The following is a 19,717-nucleotide window of genomic DNA, read 5'->3' as shown; positions in this document are numbered from 1 at the left end:
GAAAAACATGCAGCCAAGAATACTCTATCCAGCTAGGCTATCATTGAAAATAGAAGGAGAGATAAAAAGCTTCCAGGACAAACAAAAACTGAAAGAATTTGCAAACACCAAACCAGCTCTACAGGAAATATTGAAAGGGGTCCTCTAAGCAAAGAGAGGGCCTAAAAGTAGTAGATCAGAAAGGTACAGAGACAATATACAGTAACAGTCACCTTACTGACTAATAATGGCACTAAATTCATATCTCTCAATAGTTACCCTGAATGTTAATGGGCTAAATGCCCCAATCAAAAGACACAGGGTATCAGAATGGATAAAAAAACAAAACCCATCAGTATGTTGCCTACAAGAAACTCATTTTAGACGCGAAGACACCTCCAGATTTAAAGTGAGGGGGTGGAAAACAATTTACCATGCTAATGGGCATCAGAAGAAAGCTGGGGTGGCAATTCTTATATCAGATCAATTAGATTTTCAGCCAAAGACTATAATAAGAGATGAGGAAGTACACTATATCCTACTCAAAGAGTCTGTCCAACAAGAAGATCTAACAATTTTAAATATCTATGCCCCTAACGTGGGAGCAGCCAACTATATCAACCAATTAATAACAATTACTAACAATTAATAACAAAATCAAAGAAACACATCAATAATAATACAATAATAGTAGGGGACTTTAACACTCCCCTCGCTGAAATGGACAGATCATCCAAGCAAAAGATCAACAAGGAAATAAAGGCCTTAAATGACACACTGGACCAGATGGACATCACAGATATTCTGTGTTCTGTTCTGAATATTCAGAACATTTCATCCCAAAGCAACAGAATACACATTATTCTCTAATGCACATGGAACATTCTCCAGAATAGATCACATCCTGGGTCACAAATCAGGTCTCAACCAGTATCAAAAGATTAGGATCATTCCCTGCATATTTTCAGACCACAATGCTCTGAAGCTAGAACTCAATCACAAGAGGAAAGCTGGAAAGAACCCAAATACATGGAGACTAAACAGCATCCTTCTAAAGAATGAATGGGTTAACCAGGAAATTAAAGAAGAATTGAAAAAATTCATGGAAACAAATGATAATGAAAACAAGACGATTCAAAATCTGTGGGACACAGCAAAGGCAGTCCTGAGAGGAAAATATATAGCGGTACAAGTCTTTCTCAAGAAACAAGAAAGGTCTCAAGTACAAAACCTAACCCTACACGTAAAGGAGCTGGAGAAAGAACAAGAAAGAAACCCTAAACCCAGCAGGAGAAGAGAAATCATAAAGATCAGAGCAGAAATCAATGAAATAGAAACCAAAAAAAAACAATAGAAAAAATCAATGAAACTAGGAGCTGGTTCTTTGAAAGAATCAATAAGATTGATAAACCCCTGGCCAGACTCATCAAAAAGAAAAGAGAAAGGACCCAAATAAATAAAATCATGAATGAAAGAGGAGAGATCACAACTAACACCCAAGAAATACAGACAATTATAAGAACATACTATGAACAACTCTACGCCAACAAATTTGACAATCTGGAAGAAATGGATGCATTCCTAGAGACATATAAACTACCACAACTGAACCAGGAAGAAATCGAAAACCTGAACAGGCCCATAACCAGTAAGGAGATTGAAACAGTCATCAAAAATCTCCAAACAAACAAAAGCCCAGGGCCAGACGGCTTCCCAGGGGAATTCTACCAAACATTTAAAGAAGAACTAATTCCTATTCTCCTGAAACTGTTCCAAAAAATAGAAATGGAAGGAAAACTTCCAAACTCATTTTATGAGGCCAGCATCACCTTGATCCCAAAACCAGACAAGGATCCCACCAAAAAAGAGAACTACAGACCAATATCCTTGATGAACACAGACGCAAAAATTCTCGCCAAAATACTAGCCAATAGGATTCAACAGTACATTAAAAGGATTATTCACCACGATCAAGTGGGATTTATTCCAGGGCTGCAGGGTTGGTTCAACATCCGCAAATCAATCAATGTGATACAACACATTAATAAAAGAAAGAACAAGAACCATATGATACTCTCAATAGATGCTGAAAAAGCATTTGACAAAGTACAGCATCCCTTCCTGATCAAAACTCTTCAAAGTGTAGGGATAGAGGGCACATACCTCAATATTATCAAAGCCATCTATGAAAAACCCACCGCAAATATCCTTCTCAATGGAGAAAAACTGAAAGCTTTTACACTAAGGTCAGGAACACGGCAGGGATGTCCATTATCACCACTGCTATTCAACATAGTACTAGAAGTCCTAGCCTCAGCAATCAGACAACAAAAAGAAATTAAAGGCATCCAAATTGGTAAAGAAGAAGTAAAACTATCACTCTTTGCAGATGATATGATACTATATGTGGAAAACCTGAAAGACTCCACTCCAAAACTGCTAGAACTTGTCCAGGAATTCAGTAAAGTGTCAGGATATAAAATCAATGCACAGAAATCAGTTGCATTTCTGTACACCAACAACAAGACAGAATAAAGAGAAATTAAGGAGTCAATCCCATTTACAGTTGTACCCAAAACTATAAGATACCTAGGAATAAACCTAACCAAAGAGGCTAAGAATCTATACACAGAAAATTATAAAGTACTCATGAAAGAAATTGAGGAAGACACAAAGAAATGGAAAAATGTTCCATGCTCCTGGATTGGAAGAATAAATATTGTGAAAATGTCCATGCTACCTAAAGCAATCTACACATTTAATGCAATCCCTATCAAAATACCATCCATTTTTTTCAAAGAAATGGAACAAATAATCCTAAATTTATATGGAACCAGAAAAGATCTCGAATAGCCAAAGGAATATTGAAAAAGAAAGCCAAAGTGGGTGGCATCACAATTCCGGACTTCAAGCTCTATTACAAAGCTGTCATCATCAAGACAGCATGGTACTGGCACAAAAACAGACACATAGATCAGTGGAACAGAATAGAGAGCCCAGAAATCGACCCTCAACTCTATGGTCAACTAATCTTCGACAAAGCAGGAAAGAATGTCCAATGGAAAAAAGACAGCCTCTTCAATAAATGGTGCTGGGAAAATTGGACAGCCACATGCAGAAAAATGAAATTGGACCACTTCCTTACACCACACATGAAAATAGACTCCAAATGGATGAAGGACCTCAATGTGAGAAAGGAATCCATCAAAATCCTTGAGAAGAATGCAGGCAGCAACCTCTTCGACCTCAGCCGTAGCAACATCTTCCTAGGAACAACGGCAAAGGCAAGGGAAGCAAGGGCAAAAATGAACTATTGGGATTTCATCAAGATCAAAAGCTTTTGCACAGCCAAGGAAACAGTTCACAAAACCAAAAGACAACTGACAGAATGGGAGAAGATATTTGAAAACGACAGATCAGATAAAGGGCTAGTATCCAAAATCTATAAGGAACTTAGCAAACTCAACACCCAAAGAACAAACAATCCAATCAAGAAATGGGCAGAGGACATGAACAGACATTTCTGCAAAGAAGACATCCAGATGGCCAACAGACACATGAAAAAGTGCTCCACATCCCTCGGCATCAGGGAAATACAAATCAAAACCACAATGAGATATCACCTCACACCAGTCAGGATGGCTAAAATTAACAAGTCAGGAAATGACAGATGCTGGCGAGGATGTGGAGAAAGGGGAACCCTCCTACACTGTTGGTGGGAATGCAAGCTGGTGCAACCACTCTGGAAAACAGCATGGAGGTTCCTCAAAATGTTGAAAATAGAACTACCCTATGACCCAGCAATTGCACTACTGGGTATTTACCCTAAAGATACAAACATAGTGATCCGAAGGGGCACGTGTACCCGAATGTTTATAGCAGCAATGTCTACAATAGCCAAACTATGGAAAGAACCTAGATGTCCATCAACAGATGAATGGATCAAGAAGAGGTGGTATATATACACAATGGAATACTATGCAGCCATCAAAAGAAATGAAATCTTGCCATTTGCGACGACGTGGATGGAACTAGAGCGTATCATGCTTAGTGAAATAAGTCAATCGGAGAAAGACAACTATCATATGATCTCCCCGATATGAGGACATGGAGAAGCAACATGGGGGATTAGGGGGATAGGAGAAGAATAAATGAAACAAGATGGGATTGGGAAGGAGACAAACCATAAATGACTCTTAATCTCACAAAACAAACTGGGGGTTGCTGGGGGGAGGTGGGATTGGGAGAGGGGGAGGGGGCTATGGACATTGGGGAGGGTATGTGCTATCGTGAGTGCTGTGAAGTGTGTAAACCTGGCGATTCACAGACCTGTACCCCTGGGGATAAAAATACATTATATGTTTATTAAAAAAAAAAAATTTGGAAGGGGAGGCGAACCATAAGAGACTATGGACTCTGAAAAACAACCTGAGGGTTTTGAAGGGTCAGGGGTGGGAGGTTGGGGGAACAGGTGGTGGGTAATGGGGAGGGCACGTTTTGCATGGAGCACTGGGTGTTGTGCAAAAACAATACTGTTACGCTGAAAAGATAAATAAAATGGAAAAAAAAAAGAATAAGTGAATTCAATGAAGTTTCAGGATGAAAAATCAATGTACAAAAATCTGTTGCATTTCTACATACTAATAATGAACTATCGGGAAAATAAATTAATAAATACAATCCTATTCAAATTGCATCAAAAATAATCAGATACCTAGGAATAAATTTAACCAAAGACACAAAAGGCCAGTACACTGAAAATTTTAAGACATTAATGAAAGAAATATAGGAATACACAAATAAATGGGAAATATGTTCCATGCTTATGGATTGGAAAAGTTAATATTGTTAAAATATCCATAGAGCCCAAATAAATTTACAGATTCAATGCATCCTCTATCAAAATTTCAATGGCATTTTTCACAGAAATAGAACGAACAACCTTAAAATTTGTATGGAAACACAAAAGATCACACATAGCCAAAGCAAACATTTTGCTTACATAGCTCCATAAGAGCTTTATTATGAGATGTAATTAGTATGTAATATCAATTATATACATACATAATGTACAACATAATGGTTTGATATTTGTAAAGAATTAAGTTGAGGATTAATATTTTCTATTAGAAAATTAAGTAGTTACAAAAAGTTAATTGTAGGTATATGTTATAAATATATAACTTTAAAAATGAAATTGTTCTATCACTTTAAAATGTATCCAGTAGAATCTAAATACCACAGTGATTTGACACCCACCACAATCCATTTTTTAAAAGATTTTATAAGTAAAAAATTTTACATTCTTTTAAAAAGGCAGTATGATATTAACATAAAAACAGGTGCATAGATTAATAGAACAGAATAAAGTTCAGAAATGAACCCACACATATATGGCCAATCAATTTATGATAAAGGAACCAAGAATATAGAATGGGGAAGGGATAGTTTCTTTAATAAATTTTGGGAAAACTAGATAGCCATATGTAAAAGAATGAAATTGCACCATTATCTTACACCATACACAAAAATTAACCCAAAATGGATTAAGACTTGAATGTAATACATGAAACCATAAAACTTCTAGAAGAAAACCTAAGTGGTAAACCCTTTGACATCAGTCTTGGTGAAGATTTCTTGAATTTGACACCAAAAGCAAAGTAAAAATAAATAAGTGGGGCTACATCAATTAAAAAGATCTGCACAGCAAAGGAAACCATCAACAAAATGAAAAGGCAACCTACTAACTGAATGGGGAAAATATTTGCAAATCTGATAAGGAGTTAATTTCAGAATATATAAATTACTCAAAATTCAATAGCAAAACAAACAATCCAATTAAAAAATGGGCAAAAGATCTGAATAAACACTTTTTAAAAGAAGAAGTACAGATGGCCAACAGGTACATGAAGAGATATCCAACATCACTACTCATTAGGGATATGTAAATCAAAATCACAAGGAGGTAGTAGCTCACACCTGTTAGAATGGCTGCTATCAAACATACAAGTATTTGCAAGGAAGTGGAGAAAAGGGAATCCTTCTGTGTATTGTTCATGGGAATATAAACTGGTGTAGCCATTGTGGAAAACAGTATAGAGGTTCCTCAAGAATAAATAAATAAAACTTCCATATGATTCAGCAATTCCACTTATGGGCATTTATTTGAAGAAAATGAAACACTAATTTGAAAAGACATACACACTTCCATGTTCATTGTAGTCTTATTTACAATAGCTAAGATATAAAAACAACTTAGGTGTCCATCAGTGGATGAATGGATAAAGAAATGTATTACATATATGTGTTTATGTGTATATCTGGAATTTAGTGATATATATATTTATATATATATTTTTATATATTTAGTGATATATATATTTATATATATTTAGCTATATGTGTGTGTATGTGTGTGTGTGTGTGTATATATATATATACATACATACATACATATATATATATATATCTCCAGTGCTGAAACCAAGAGTCCAATGCTAAACCAATTGAGCCAGCCAGGCACCCAAACCATATGATTTTTTAAGAGGCAAATCCAATCATGTCACTTTAATATTTTAAGTTGCTACAATGTCACAACCTTTTTTTTTTTTTTTTTTTTTGGATAAAATTCAAAATCCTTAACCTTCATGGTCCTCAACAACTAAACCCTAGGCTTATCTTCCCTTACTAGCTCCTACAGCACTCTAATGCTTACTCACATTTGGTTCCTTTAATTATCCTGGTTCTCTTTAAGCCTTTATCATAATCTTTCTCTCCATTGCAATCTGACATCTACCCCTTCATGGACTAGCTAAATTCTGATTCTGCTTCTGAATTGAAAGTAGGCATTATTTACTTAGGGAAAGCTATTCTTGATTCCTTAAACTAGCTCAGTCCAATCTGTTCTTTGACTACTTAGACTATCAGACTTCATTTTTTCAAAGATTTATTTATTTATTTGAGAGAGAGAGAGCATGTGATAGGAGGAAGGGATAGAGGGAGAGGGAGTCTCAAGCAGACTCTGCATTCATTGTAGATCCTGACTCAGAGCTTGATCTCATGATCCTGAGATCACTACCTGAGCCAAAACCAAGAATTGAATGCTTAAAGAACTGCACTATGAGCTTCTGCCCACCTGGAGGATTTCCCTTCACAACTATTTTTTTAGGGCCACTCCTGAATGGGGCTGTAGTATTACAGCTGTTTACTTTTGGGTAGTGCCACCATATCATGCAGCAGTCTCTGTAAAGCAGGCTGAGATTTTTTTTATTCTTCTGAAGTCATCAGATCATAGAAAATATTTGTGGGTTGAGATAGGAGGTAATGTAGCAGCAATATGAGACTTGGAAGTCTGAGATACTTACTTACAGAATTAACTTGTGCTTCTAAGATTTTCTTAGCCTGATAATGAACAATTCTACTTGATGATGGAGACCCGATGTATACATTCAACTTTATGGTTTGGTGAGTCAGACCCTGTTCAAACAGACAGCTTTGGGAAGCTCAATTTTCACAGTAATTTGGTTACCTCCATCAAGTGTTTTTCTTTCCATGAGAACCCTAAGGCTAGCCAAAGGTTGTTTCTCAATAGAATAGTTATATGTAGAGAATGGTGGCTTTGTTTTGAAATCTTCAAGGTTTGCTCTGTGATTCACCATTAGAGACCTTCCATTAGCTTCATACAACATACCCATCTTCCATAGACACTTCTGACACCATCAGATCAGCTAGGTCAAATGAGCAAAGTAAGAGAGCCACTTGCATTACAGCCTGAACCTGTTCATAACTGTGTTTTGCTTTTTGACTTTAGTCAATCCTGGAAGTCTTCTGGGTTACTCAGTAAATAGATTGTAGTATCAGACCCAAGTGAGTATATGCTGCCTCAAAAATCCAAAAAGGCATAAAAGGTAGGATAAGTCAGTTGCAGCAACTTATCCTTCTTGAACCCTAAATATTCCAGCCAGGGGGTATACAAATGTCTAGACCCCTAAAAATTCCAGCCAGTGGGTACACATATGTGTACCCCTAAAAATTCCAGCCAGTGGGTATACATATGTCTAATGATGTTTAGAAAGGTTTACTTTCCTCTTCACAAGGTCCACTAAGCATGATAACATCAATGTAGTGGACCAAGGTGTTACCTTGTGAATGAAGAAACAATAAAGGTCTCTTTGACTGGATTATGATTATGACAAGGGATGGAGATTTGATATAGGTAAGACAATTAGCATTTATTGCTGGCCCTTCTAGGTGAGGCAAACTGCATTTGCCAGATTAATAGCTACCACACCAGGGGATGTATTATTGTGCTATGATGATTAAACCACATCTAGAAAAGCAGCTGCAATTTAAATCATCACCTAATTAAACTTGTACTATGCTCTTGTTGTTCTTTAAGATTAATATGTCCTCTGCACAGTCCACATAGGCAAATTAAAAGGTATTAATATCTGCTAATATTCCTCTATAAATGTGGCGTTTCTTTTGGTTTGCTATGCTGTTAGCTAGAGATAGTCCTAGAGATTTTCGTTAAATTTTCCTACCATAATAACCTTCTGTCTCCAGGTCAGGGGACAATGTGGGGATTCAGCCAATTGCTGAGTGTATTTATTCCCTTTTTTTTTTTTTAAAGATTTTATTTATCTATTTGTCAGAGAGGGAGAGAGATTACAAGCAAAGGGAGAAGCAGGCAGAGGAAGAAGCAGACTCCCTGCCAAGCAAGGAGCCCTATGCAGGACTCGCTCTAGGGCCCTGAGATCATGACTTGAGCTGAAGGCAGGCATGTAAGTAACTGAGCCACGAAGGCATCCTGAGTATATTTATTCTAATTATGCATTCTATAAGTGAGGAAACAACCATTAAGTGCATTCATTTAGGGAGCCCCCTATAAGATGGACATAAGGCAAACCCCATTAATCTGTTGATTTCGTAATTGTCTAGTAATTTCTTTTTCACCAAGCACAATGGCTGTATGTCCCTTTGAAAACAGCCTAGGAAGAAGATTTACAATAAAACTTTTGGCAGTGTAGCGGGACCTTTGCTTCAGGGGAGTGGACCTATTCATCATTAAATGGGTTTGAATGTGTAAACTTGTTCAAATAAAAGAATTGGTTGGAGAACCATAATTTATGGTAAATCAAGTGAAACTTTTAGATTTAGAGCTTTTCTTCTTATAAAAATCAACTAAGACTTTAGTAGGTTATTATCTATCTTTTCTAGGAATACCATAATCACTTACCTGATCCCAAAGATCTCTGTGCCTTAAAATGTACTGGTTTTGAAATTGTGGTAATTCTGACTTCATAGAATGAATTATAAAGTGTTCCCTCTGCTTCTGTATTTGAAAGGGATTGTAGAAAATTGGCATAATTTCTTCCTTAACTGTTTGGTGATCTTTACCAGTAAACCCATTAGGACTGGGTGCTATCTGTTTTGGAAGATTATTAATTACTGATTCAAATTCTCTAATAGATACAGGCCTATCAGATGTCTGTTTCTTTTGTTTGAGTTTTGATAGGTTCTGTCCTGCAAAGAATTGGTACTTTCCATTAAGGTTATCAAATTTGTGCACATAGAGTTTTATAAATTCTTTATTTCTTGATTATCCTTTTAATATTCATGAAATCTGTATTAATGCCCCCCTTTCATTTTTGATATTAGTAATTTGCATCCTTTTTCTTTTTTATTTAATTAACCTGCTGGAGGCTTATCAGTTTTATTGATTTCTTCAAAGCACCAGCTTTTGATTTTATTGATTTTTCTCTATTGATTTTCTACTTTCAATTTCATTGATTTCTACTCTAAATCTTACTTATTTTCTTCTGCTTAATTTGGATTTAATTTGCTCTTCATTTTCTAGTTTCCTAAAATGGATCTAATTTCCTTAGATGATTGATTTTGGATCTTTTTTCATTTCCAATATACATATTCAATGCTGTAAGTTCCCCTCTAAATTTTGTTTTTGCCGCATCCCACAATTTTGATGGCTGTGTTTCCATTTTCATTTACTTCAAAATATTTTTAAATTTCTCATGACATGTCTTTGTTGATCCCTGTGTCAATTAGAAGTGTACTGTTTATTCTCCAAATATTTGAGGATTTTCCAGCCATCATTCTCTTATTGATCTAGTTTAATTCCACTGTGATCTGAAAGGTGACATTGTAAGATTTCTAATTTTTTAAGTTGTTAAGTTATATTTAACCTATAAAAATTAAGTACATTACTTTTTTTTAAAAGATTTTGTTTATTTGACAGACAGAGATCACAGGTAGGCAGAGAGGCAGGCAGAGAAAGGGGGAAGCAGGCTCTCCACTGAGCAGAGAGCTCAAAGTGGGGCTCGATCCCAGCACCCTGGGGTCATGACCTGAGCCAAATGCAGAGGCTTTAACCCACCGAACCACCCAGGCACCCCTAAGTACATTACTTTTAATTTATGTCCATCTTTATATTTAAAGTGAGCTTGTCATAAACAATACATAGTTGAGTCTCTGATCCACCCTGATAATATCTGTCTTTCAATTAGTGCATTTAGGTTATTATTATAATGGTCTAAAGTGATAATTGATATAGATGGATCAATTTCTACTATACTTGTTACTGTTACTGTTTTCTATTTGTTGCCTTTTTTCTGTTGCTATTTTGTTCTCTGTGCTCTTTCTGCCTTTTGAAGTTTTTTTTTTTTGTAAAGATTTTATTTATTTATTTCAGAGAGAGCGAGCACACAAGGCAAGGGTGGGCAGAGGGAGTGGGAGAAGGAGGTTCCCCACTGAGCAGGGAGCCCTTTGTGGGACTCAATCCCAGGACCCCAGGATCATACCTGAGCCAAAGGCTGATGCTTAACTGACTGAGCCACCCAGGTGCCCACCACTTTTTGAAGTTTTAATTGAGCATTTTGTATGATCCCATTTTCTCTGCTCTCTTAGCATATCAAATATACTTCTTTTATTTCTTTATTCAGCTGTTACCCTAGAATTTGCAACTAATTCAAGCCCACTTTCAAATAACATTATTCCACTTCTCAAGTAGTGCAAGTGTCTTATAATAAAATAATCTTAATTCTCCCTCCCATCCCTTGATGTGTATGGTTCATCCTTATGGGTTGTGCTTTGTAGCTGGACCCTTAGAGCCATCTGGGATGTGAATCTGTTTATAGAGCTAGAAGCAGTGAGAGGTGATGGGAGTTGATGCTGAGGAGGATGTGCAGTACTGAGTAAGAGATCTTTTATAATTACTTCAGACAAGAGGAGGTTGATCTCAGAAACTTGTAGAAATACTGATTTAAATGTCAAAGGGAACTGCAGAATTTGGGTATTCAAAATTCTCAGCTTTATTAGAATTTGCCTATATGCCCTCCTCTCAAGTTTTGAGGTTTCATTCTTTTTCATTCAATTCCCTAAGAGACCCTGAGAAGTTATGAATTAAATTTGCATTGTTATACAGCCTTCCTCTGGATTAAGTTTTGGATTTGGTTTTTAGAAATTTCAATTCTGTGACTATAGAAGATAGAGTTAACTTCAGGGCAGTTATAGAAGCTTTTTGGTTCCTTAGCAAGACTTCCAGTTGGAATTTTAAAGCCTTAATCTCATTTTTTCCTTCTCCATGTTCTCCAGCACACTTAGAACCAACCAGATCAATCTGGTAAATTTACTCATATTTCCACTAAATTTTTCTGCACCAGCAACCACTTGGACATGCAAGGTCTTTCCAAGTGGCTATAGGCGACACTTTAGGTAATGTTTTCACTGTATGCCATGGACTATCATTGCCCCATTTGTCACTGTCAACAGGATCCTAATTATATTTAAATCTAGCCAGATCAGAGAACCAATTCCATATTCCCAATACTGAGATTCTATTACTAAGGAATTATTTTAGGTAAAAATAATTGTGTCAGTGAAGAAGTAGAGTCATCATGCGTATTTTTAAGATTTTTATTTATTTATTTGACAGACAGAGATCACAAGTAGGCAGAGAGGCAGGCAGAGAAAGAGAGGGGGAAGCAGGTCCTCTGCTGAGCAGAGAGCCTGCCGGGGGGAGCTCAATCCCAGGACCCTGAGATCATGACCTGAGCCGAAGGCAGAGGCTTAACCCACTCAGCCACCCAGGTGCCCCCATCATGCATATTATAAGAATAAGAGATTTATTATAAGATTTAAACTTTACATAATTGTGGGAGGAGCTAGGGAAATGAAAGTACAGAAGGGAAATCTGGAGGACCAGAGAAGGAAGCACTAACCAGCCTCCTGAAGCACTGTGGCAGGTGGACATGTTGGCGCTTATAGAAAACTCGTGAAGCCAAACACCCCTGCCAAAGTGGACTGAGAAGGGGGAGTTCATGCAGAGGTTTATGGGAAGGTATATTGTCTCTACGTGATTGCTTTTTTTTTTTTTCTTTTCAGCGTAACAGTATTTATTGTTTTTGCACCACACTCAGTGTTCCATGCAATATGTGGCCTCCCTATTATCCACCACCTGGTTCTCCAACCTCCCACCCCCCACCCCTTCAAAACCATCAGGTTGTTTTTCAGAGTCCATAGTCTCTCATGGTTCATCTCTCCTTCCAATTTCCCTCAACTCCCTTCTTCTCTCCATCTCCCCATGTCCTCCATGTTATTTGTTATGCTCCACAAATAAGTGAAACCATATGATACTTGACTGTCTCTGCTTGACTTATTTCACTCAGCATAATCTCTTCCAGTCCCGTCCATGTTGCTACACAAGTTGGGTATTCATCCTTTCTGATGGAGGCTAATACTCCATCGTGCATATGGACCACATCTTCCTTATCCATTCGTCTGTTGAAGGGCATCTTGGTTCTTTCCATAGCTTGGCGACTGTGGCCATTGCTGCAATAAACATTGGGGTACAGATGGCCCTTCTTTTCACTACATCTGTATCTTTGGGGTAAATACCCAGCAGTGCAATTGCAGGGTCATAGGGAAGCTCTATTCTTAGTTTCTTCAGGAATCTCCACACTGTTCTCCAAAGTGGCTGCACCAACTTGCATTCCCACCAACATTGTAAGAGGTTCCCCTTTCTCCACATCCTCTCCAACACACGTTGTTTCCTGTCTTGCTAATTTTGGCCATTCTAACTGGTGTAAGGTGGTATCTCAATGTGGTTTTAATTTGAATCTCCCTGATGGCTAGTGATGATGAACATTTTTTCATGTGTCTGATAGCCATTTGTATGTCTTCATTGGAGAAGTGTCTGTTCATATCTTCTGCCCATTTTCTTATATGATTATCTGTTTTGTGTGTGTTGAGTTTGAGGAGTTCTTTGTAGATCCTGGATATCAACCTTTTGTCTGTACTGTCATTTGCAAATATCTTCTCCCATTCCATGGGTTGCCCTTTTGTTTAGTTGACTGTTTCCTTTGCTGCGCAGAAGCTTTTGATCTTGATGAAGTCCCAAAAGTTCATTTTTGCTTTTGTTTCCTTTGCCTTTGATCACCAAGACAGCATGGTACTGGCATAAAAACAGACACATAGACCAGTGGAACAGAGTAGAGAGCCCAGATATGGACCCTCAACTCTATGGTCAAATAATCTTCGACAAAACAGGAAAAAATATACAATGGAAAAAAGACAGTCTCTTCAATAAATGGTGCTGGGAAAACTGGACAGCGATATGTAGAAGAATGAAACTCGACCATTCTCTTATACCATACACAAAGATAAGCTCGAAATGGATAAAAGACCTCAACATGAGACAGGAATCCATCAGAATCCTAGAGGAGAACATAGGCAGTAACCTCTTCGATATCAGCCACAGCAACTTCTTTCAAGATACGTGATTGCTTTTGTGAGTTGGCAGCCAAGCACTTGTGGTGGTCTTGTGGCCCCTGCAGGTCAGTTCCATAGGGTCAGTGAGCTGAACAGGAAGTGAATCGGAGTGAGGGAAATCTGGGAAAATGAAGGTGCAGTGAGAAATTTAGAGGATCAGAGTCAAACAGACCTTCCTGGTTTTATCACACACTATTGTAGACTTGGAAACATTAATTTTTGTGAATTTCTATATTTCTAGTTATAAACACATATGAAATATTTACCTTTAGGGGTTGTTTGCATGTCCCTAACATTTTTTGGAAACTATTTTTACTTTTTTGTCCATTTTTAAATTGGCAATGAGGGATGCCTGGGTTGCTCAGTGGGTTGGGCCTCTGCCTTTGCTCAGGTCACGGTTTCGGGGTCTTGGGATCAAGCCCCACATCGGGGTCTCTTCTCTGGGGGGAGCCTGCTTCCCCCTTCCCCCGCCTGCCTTCTGCCTACTTGTAATCTCTCTCTCTGTCAGATAAATAAATAAAATCTTTGAAAAAAAATTGACAGTGAAATTTTTTCATCATCAATTAATTTCAAAAGATATGATTTCTGCCATACCTTATTTATTGACACTTGATATAAAGTTGTAATATTCATTTCAACAAAGCTATTCATATAGTTTAAATACTATAGTGACATAGTATATCTATTTGATGTAATTTAAATACTATACTTTATGCCCACCATCATCATGAGTAAGTTCTTCTTTAACAACCAGAAATTTTACATTGTTCCATTTTCTCCTTGAACTCATATTTCCATTCCATTTCTCCCACAGAATTTTATCCTAACATAATACATTTTTATGCTTGGAGGTCTTTTATTGATAACAATTTGTATCTTTCTGGTATAAAAAAAGTATATAAATTGAAATTAATTTTTTTATATTCTCAGTGACCAGAGGACCTAAATGTTATTTTTCCTTCATCTGGATTAAGTTATCATTACAGTTATTATTGGCACATTATTAATCAAAGAAACAAATATAGAAATTGATAGATAAATCTAAAAAGTAAAGTTTAATTAGAAATGCATACCTGGGTGTCTCAGCTTCAGTTAAGTGTCTGCCTTCAGCTTGGGTCATGATCCTGGAGTCTTGGGATCAAGCCCCACATCAGGCTCCCTGATCAGCAGGAAGCCTGCTACTTCCTTTCCCTCTGCCTCTCTTCCCACTAGTGCACCCTCTCTCTCTCAAATAAATAAGTAAAAATCTTAAAAGAAATGCACATTTTAATATGTGTAATGCATATGAATATATATGTATATATAACTCTTCTCTGACAATAAGAAATTTGGATCGCATCAATGTATTTACTCATTTGATCAGTCCCACCTGTATGCAAACAACCTCCTGTTACCAACAACCAACATTCCCCACTCCCACAACCTTCTCACATACCTCTTAGCTCTGGCAACACACATATGGGCAGTGTGCAGATGCCTCCTTCACCTTGCTTAAACACGCATTGCTGGGCTTGAACTCCTTTCCCTAGCTGTGTTATTTTGCTCTGCCATACCTCCTGGTTTTGTTTTGTTTTGTTTTTAAAGATTTTATTTATTTATTTGACAGAGAGAGATCACAAGTAGACAGGCGGGGGAGGGGGGAGCAGGCTCCCCACTGAGCAGAGAGCCTGATGTGGGGCTCAGTCCCAGGACCCTGAGATCATGACCTGAGCCGAAGGCAGAGGCTTAACCCACTGAGTCACCCAGGCACCCATACCTACTGGTTTTTGAGCTAAATCATTCTGAAAGGAAAGATAGGGTGGAGAAAGAGAACATGCATTTTTATAAATCTTAACTCTTTATATTCTGAGATAGATAATAGATAGACAGACAGGACAGAGTTTATCCATGAGTTTTCACCTAAATAAAATAATCTACAATGCCCTTCAGTATTTACCGGCACAATTTTATTGCTTTTTCTCCTCAGGATTTTCCTCGGCATCAACAATTTCTTTGGCAAGAATTGGGGAGATAGAAAATAGATCTTTAGAAGAAAATGGTCACTACTCCTTTAACCCAACTCTATAAATGTATCTGATTTTAGAGTATTCTAACACAGGCAAAATACCACATTTCTAATGCCCCACTGTCTAGAACAGTAAAGTGTGTGAGAAAGAAAAGACAAAAGCTTTATCAAAAGCTTATGTTAACTTGGTTAAAAAAGATTTCAGACACTTTTTGGTAAGAGTTGGGAGGGTTAATACACAACTGTTTCTATTGTAATATGGGGGAAGCTTGGTTGTGAGAAGGGAAGATAGAAAATATAAACCAAATTGATGCTTTGACCACAAACCTATTCTCAGGCAGATCAATTTTGGCAAAAAGTAGACATAAGAATATGAAAATGGATTTTCTTAAGTCTTTCACTGCCTACAAAGTTCTTAGAAAACCTTCATGGATCCTCAGAGGGACATGTACCAAATTTGGTAATTATGGGCCAATGTACTTGTCTTAGTTTGGGTTGCTATAACAAAGTACAGCAGACTTGGTAGCTTATAAACAACAGAAATTTATTTCTCACAGTTCTGGAGACTGAAAATCTAAGATTGGGGTGCCAGCATTGTTGGATTCTGATGTTGGACTGTCAAATTTTTGCTGTATCCTCACATAGTGTAAAAGTGGTTTTCTGACCTCTTCTTATAAGGGCACTGGTCCCATTTACTAAGGCTATATCCTCCCAAATGCCCCATCTCCAAATACTATCATATTGGAGATTCGATTTCTACATACAAATTTTGGGGGAGACACAAAAATTTAGTTCATAACAGCACTCAAAATATTAAAGTAGCAATTAATTTTAGTGAACTGATGGTTTTGAGAAAACAAAATAATTCGTGCAAATAATCTGTACACAGGTAAGAATGAAAAGTGTGTTAAAATGTTATTCATCTATGAGAATAAGTACAAACTTACAAATTATACTTACTTACTACTTACAAATTATATGTTTATAAAATAGAACATGTAATGGAAACTGCAAAAGTCATTTTTTAAAAATTCTAATTTTTTTTTGCTTTTTAAATCTAACTTTTTATAATAATACTCAGCTCATCTCTGTTACATTATTTGGGATGTTTAATGAAAATTAGCTCAACAATTTAGATTTAAAATGTAAATTCCTCTTTAAATCTTAAAGGGAGGAAGTATTTTCAGGGGTTGGGGCATACCTATTCACTCATATTGTTTCATCATTTGACAAATAGTTAAATGCCTCCCAAGAGCTCAATGCAGAGACAAGCACAGGAGATGTAACAGTGAGTGAAATTAGAAATGGTCCCTGAATCCACGGAGGTATAGCCTAGAACCCTTTGCCTAAAGCAAAAGGAACCATAACTTAAGCAAGAAAATGAGATCTGTCTGCAGAATACACATTAGCTTGACAAAATAGAAGACAGAAGCTAAAGTTTCTCTGTGGTTTTCAGCTTTAGGAAACAAAGCATTCTTTCTGAGATGGCTTCATTGGATCAACCAGCCACAAACATCTCCATGTATAGGTCTTTGCTCTAATTTAATCCCTCAGGGGGCACCTGGGTGGCTCAGATGGTTGAGCACCTGATTCTTGGTTTCAGATCAGGTCATGATCTCAGGGTCCTGAGATCGAGCCCTGTGTCTGGCTCTGGCTCAGCCAGGAGTTTGCTTGAGATTCTCTCTCTCCCTCTCCCTCTGCCCCTCCCCCATTCATGCAGTTTCTTTCTCTAAAATAAATTTAAAGAATCTTTAAATTCCTCAGAGGTGAGTATGGTTGATGTAACTTGTAGTTCTTACCTTTGGGGATAGTTGTGTAACTGTAATTGTTAGGTGTACTATAATCACAGAGAATGAAGTTCCTTAAAGGCTAAAAAAAAGTGAAGTTTGGGGGTCTACTGGAAGAAAGAGAGAAAGTATACTGAAGGTAGGAATGTCCACTCTAGTTTTCTACCATGAACCAAAATCTATATCTAATTCATCTTCCTACATAAAAGTTACTTTACTAGTTTATATTAGTTTAAAATTTTAAACTCTGATTCAGCTCCTACAATGTTGTGGTTCTTCCCTCCTGTCCCTGTTCCTGTTCTCTTCTTTTCTTCTCCTATCCTCTCCTATTTCTTTTTCTGGCTCTCTCTCTTTTTCTTTCTTTATTTTTTAATAAAGATTTATTTATGTATCTTAGAGGGAGAGAAAGAGAGAGAGCACACACGAGTGGTGGGGAAAGGGGCAGTGGGAAAGGGAAAGAAGCAGACTCCCTGCTGAGCACAGAGTCCATGATGGGGCTCGATCCAGCAATCCCAAGATCATGACTAGAGCTGAAACCAGGAGCTGGATGCTCAACTGACGGAGCCACCCAGGCATCACTCTTTTTCTTTTTTATATAGGCATATTGAGCAGCTTTCCTTAGAGTACCCTTCATCATCTTTATATAAAATTCATTTAAAAGTCATTATTGCAATATTTTTCTACAATCATAATAATTAAAATAGAGCTATAATAATTTACAGCTTTGTAAAAAGATATATGTAATTGGGACACCTGGGTGGCTCAGTGGGTTAAAGCCTCTGCCTTCGGCTCAGGTCATAATCCCAGGGTCCTGGGATTGAGCCCTTCATCGGGCTGTCTGCTCAGCAGGGAGCCTGTTTCCTCCTCTCTCTCTGCCTGCTTCTCTGCCTACTTGTGATCTCTGTCTGTCAAATAAATAAATAAAATCTTTAAAAAATATATATGTAATTATGCACATGCATGCATTTATACATACATTTGCCATACAGTGCACATATGAATGGAATTTTCATTGTGAAACACATTACATAGAGAAGCAGCTCAATTACCAACCAGTGCCTACACTTTGGAACATCTACACTTGTGGCCTATTAATGTCTAGAGTGAAAGAAATGCTTCGTGGGAACAATAGGGGTTTAAAAAAGTGAGGATGGTCCAAGGAAAGCAGTGGGATCCGCGTACAAAACACTAGTTTCCTTTTACTGCAGCCTGTGGCCATACAATGATTTTTTTACCTTGATGTCATCCAAAAAAAAAAAAAAAAATAGTTTTTTTTGCGGTTTTTATTTTGCTCTGTTGATAACCATTCTAGTAGTTCTGGAGGCTAATTAATTGACCTCAACTTGGAACCTTTGCACTGTTTTTTACTTTTACTATTTATCCGTTACAACAGAGTTCAGACATTGAATTGATATTACATTCCTTGGTTTGAGGCTCATATTTAAAACCATTGTTTGTTTTCTCTGTCCATGGAATCTTAATATGCATGGCATGTTTCTCCTGAGTGGCAGCCAAATTTCCCTCAGGCTGGACTTTTAACTATCGGTGGCAAGCCTGTCCGGATTTGCAGTCACATGGGCATCTGGTCATGCCTCAGTTTCAGCTGTTCTAGAATAGATGCCTCTTAGTTGGTTGTCAGCCATTCCTCACATCGCGCTTCAGTCTCAGGTGTCCTCGACAGAACATGCCTCTTCTGGGTGCCCTCAAGAGAGTAGCCTTTACAGACAACCTTTGGACTCACTTAAAATTCTCATTTTTGTTTCCAGGCTTTTGATGATGTGAAATTTGAAGATTTGCTGATTTTTGAGGTTTCTTTTTGTCTAGTATAATTTCTCATGGCTCTGGCCAAAGGAATATTGACATTAATCATATTAGGAACTTAAAGAACATTTAGAGCCCTCTCCATTTAAAATGTAAAGCATTTTTTCCCAAAATATATACTATGTAACTAATAGAAATCTTTAAAATTATGCTCTTACCGCCCTTACGTAAGTAACGTGATTGTGCATAGTATATAGTCTATATTTTAAATCAAACCATTTTAAACATACTCTCAAAGTCTGGTGAAAAATTCCATTTGTTTTCATAGGATATGATTTAAAAAGATTAAAACAGCACCTTTATTTATAGAAATTAATACCTCACTGATGACACAATACAA

This window comes from Meles meles, chromosome 1, assembly GCF_922984935.1.
Source record: "Meles meles chromosome 1, mMelMel3.1 paternal haplotype, whole genome shotgun sequence".
NCBI lineage: Eukaryota > Metazoa > Chordata > Mammalia > Carnivora > Mustelidae > Meles > Meles meles.
This window is presented reverse-complemented; position numbering follows the sequence as displayed.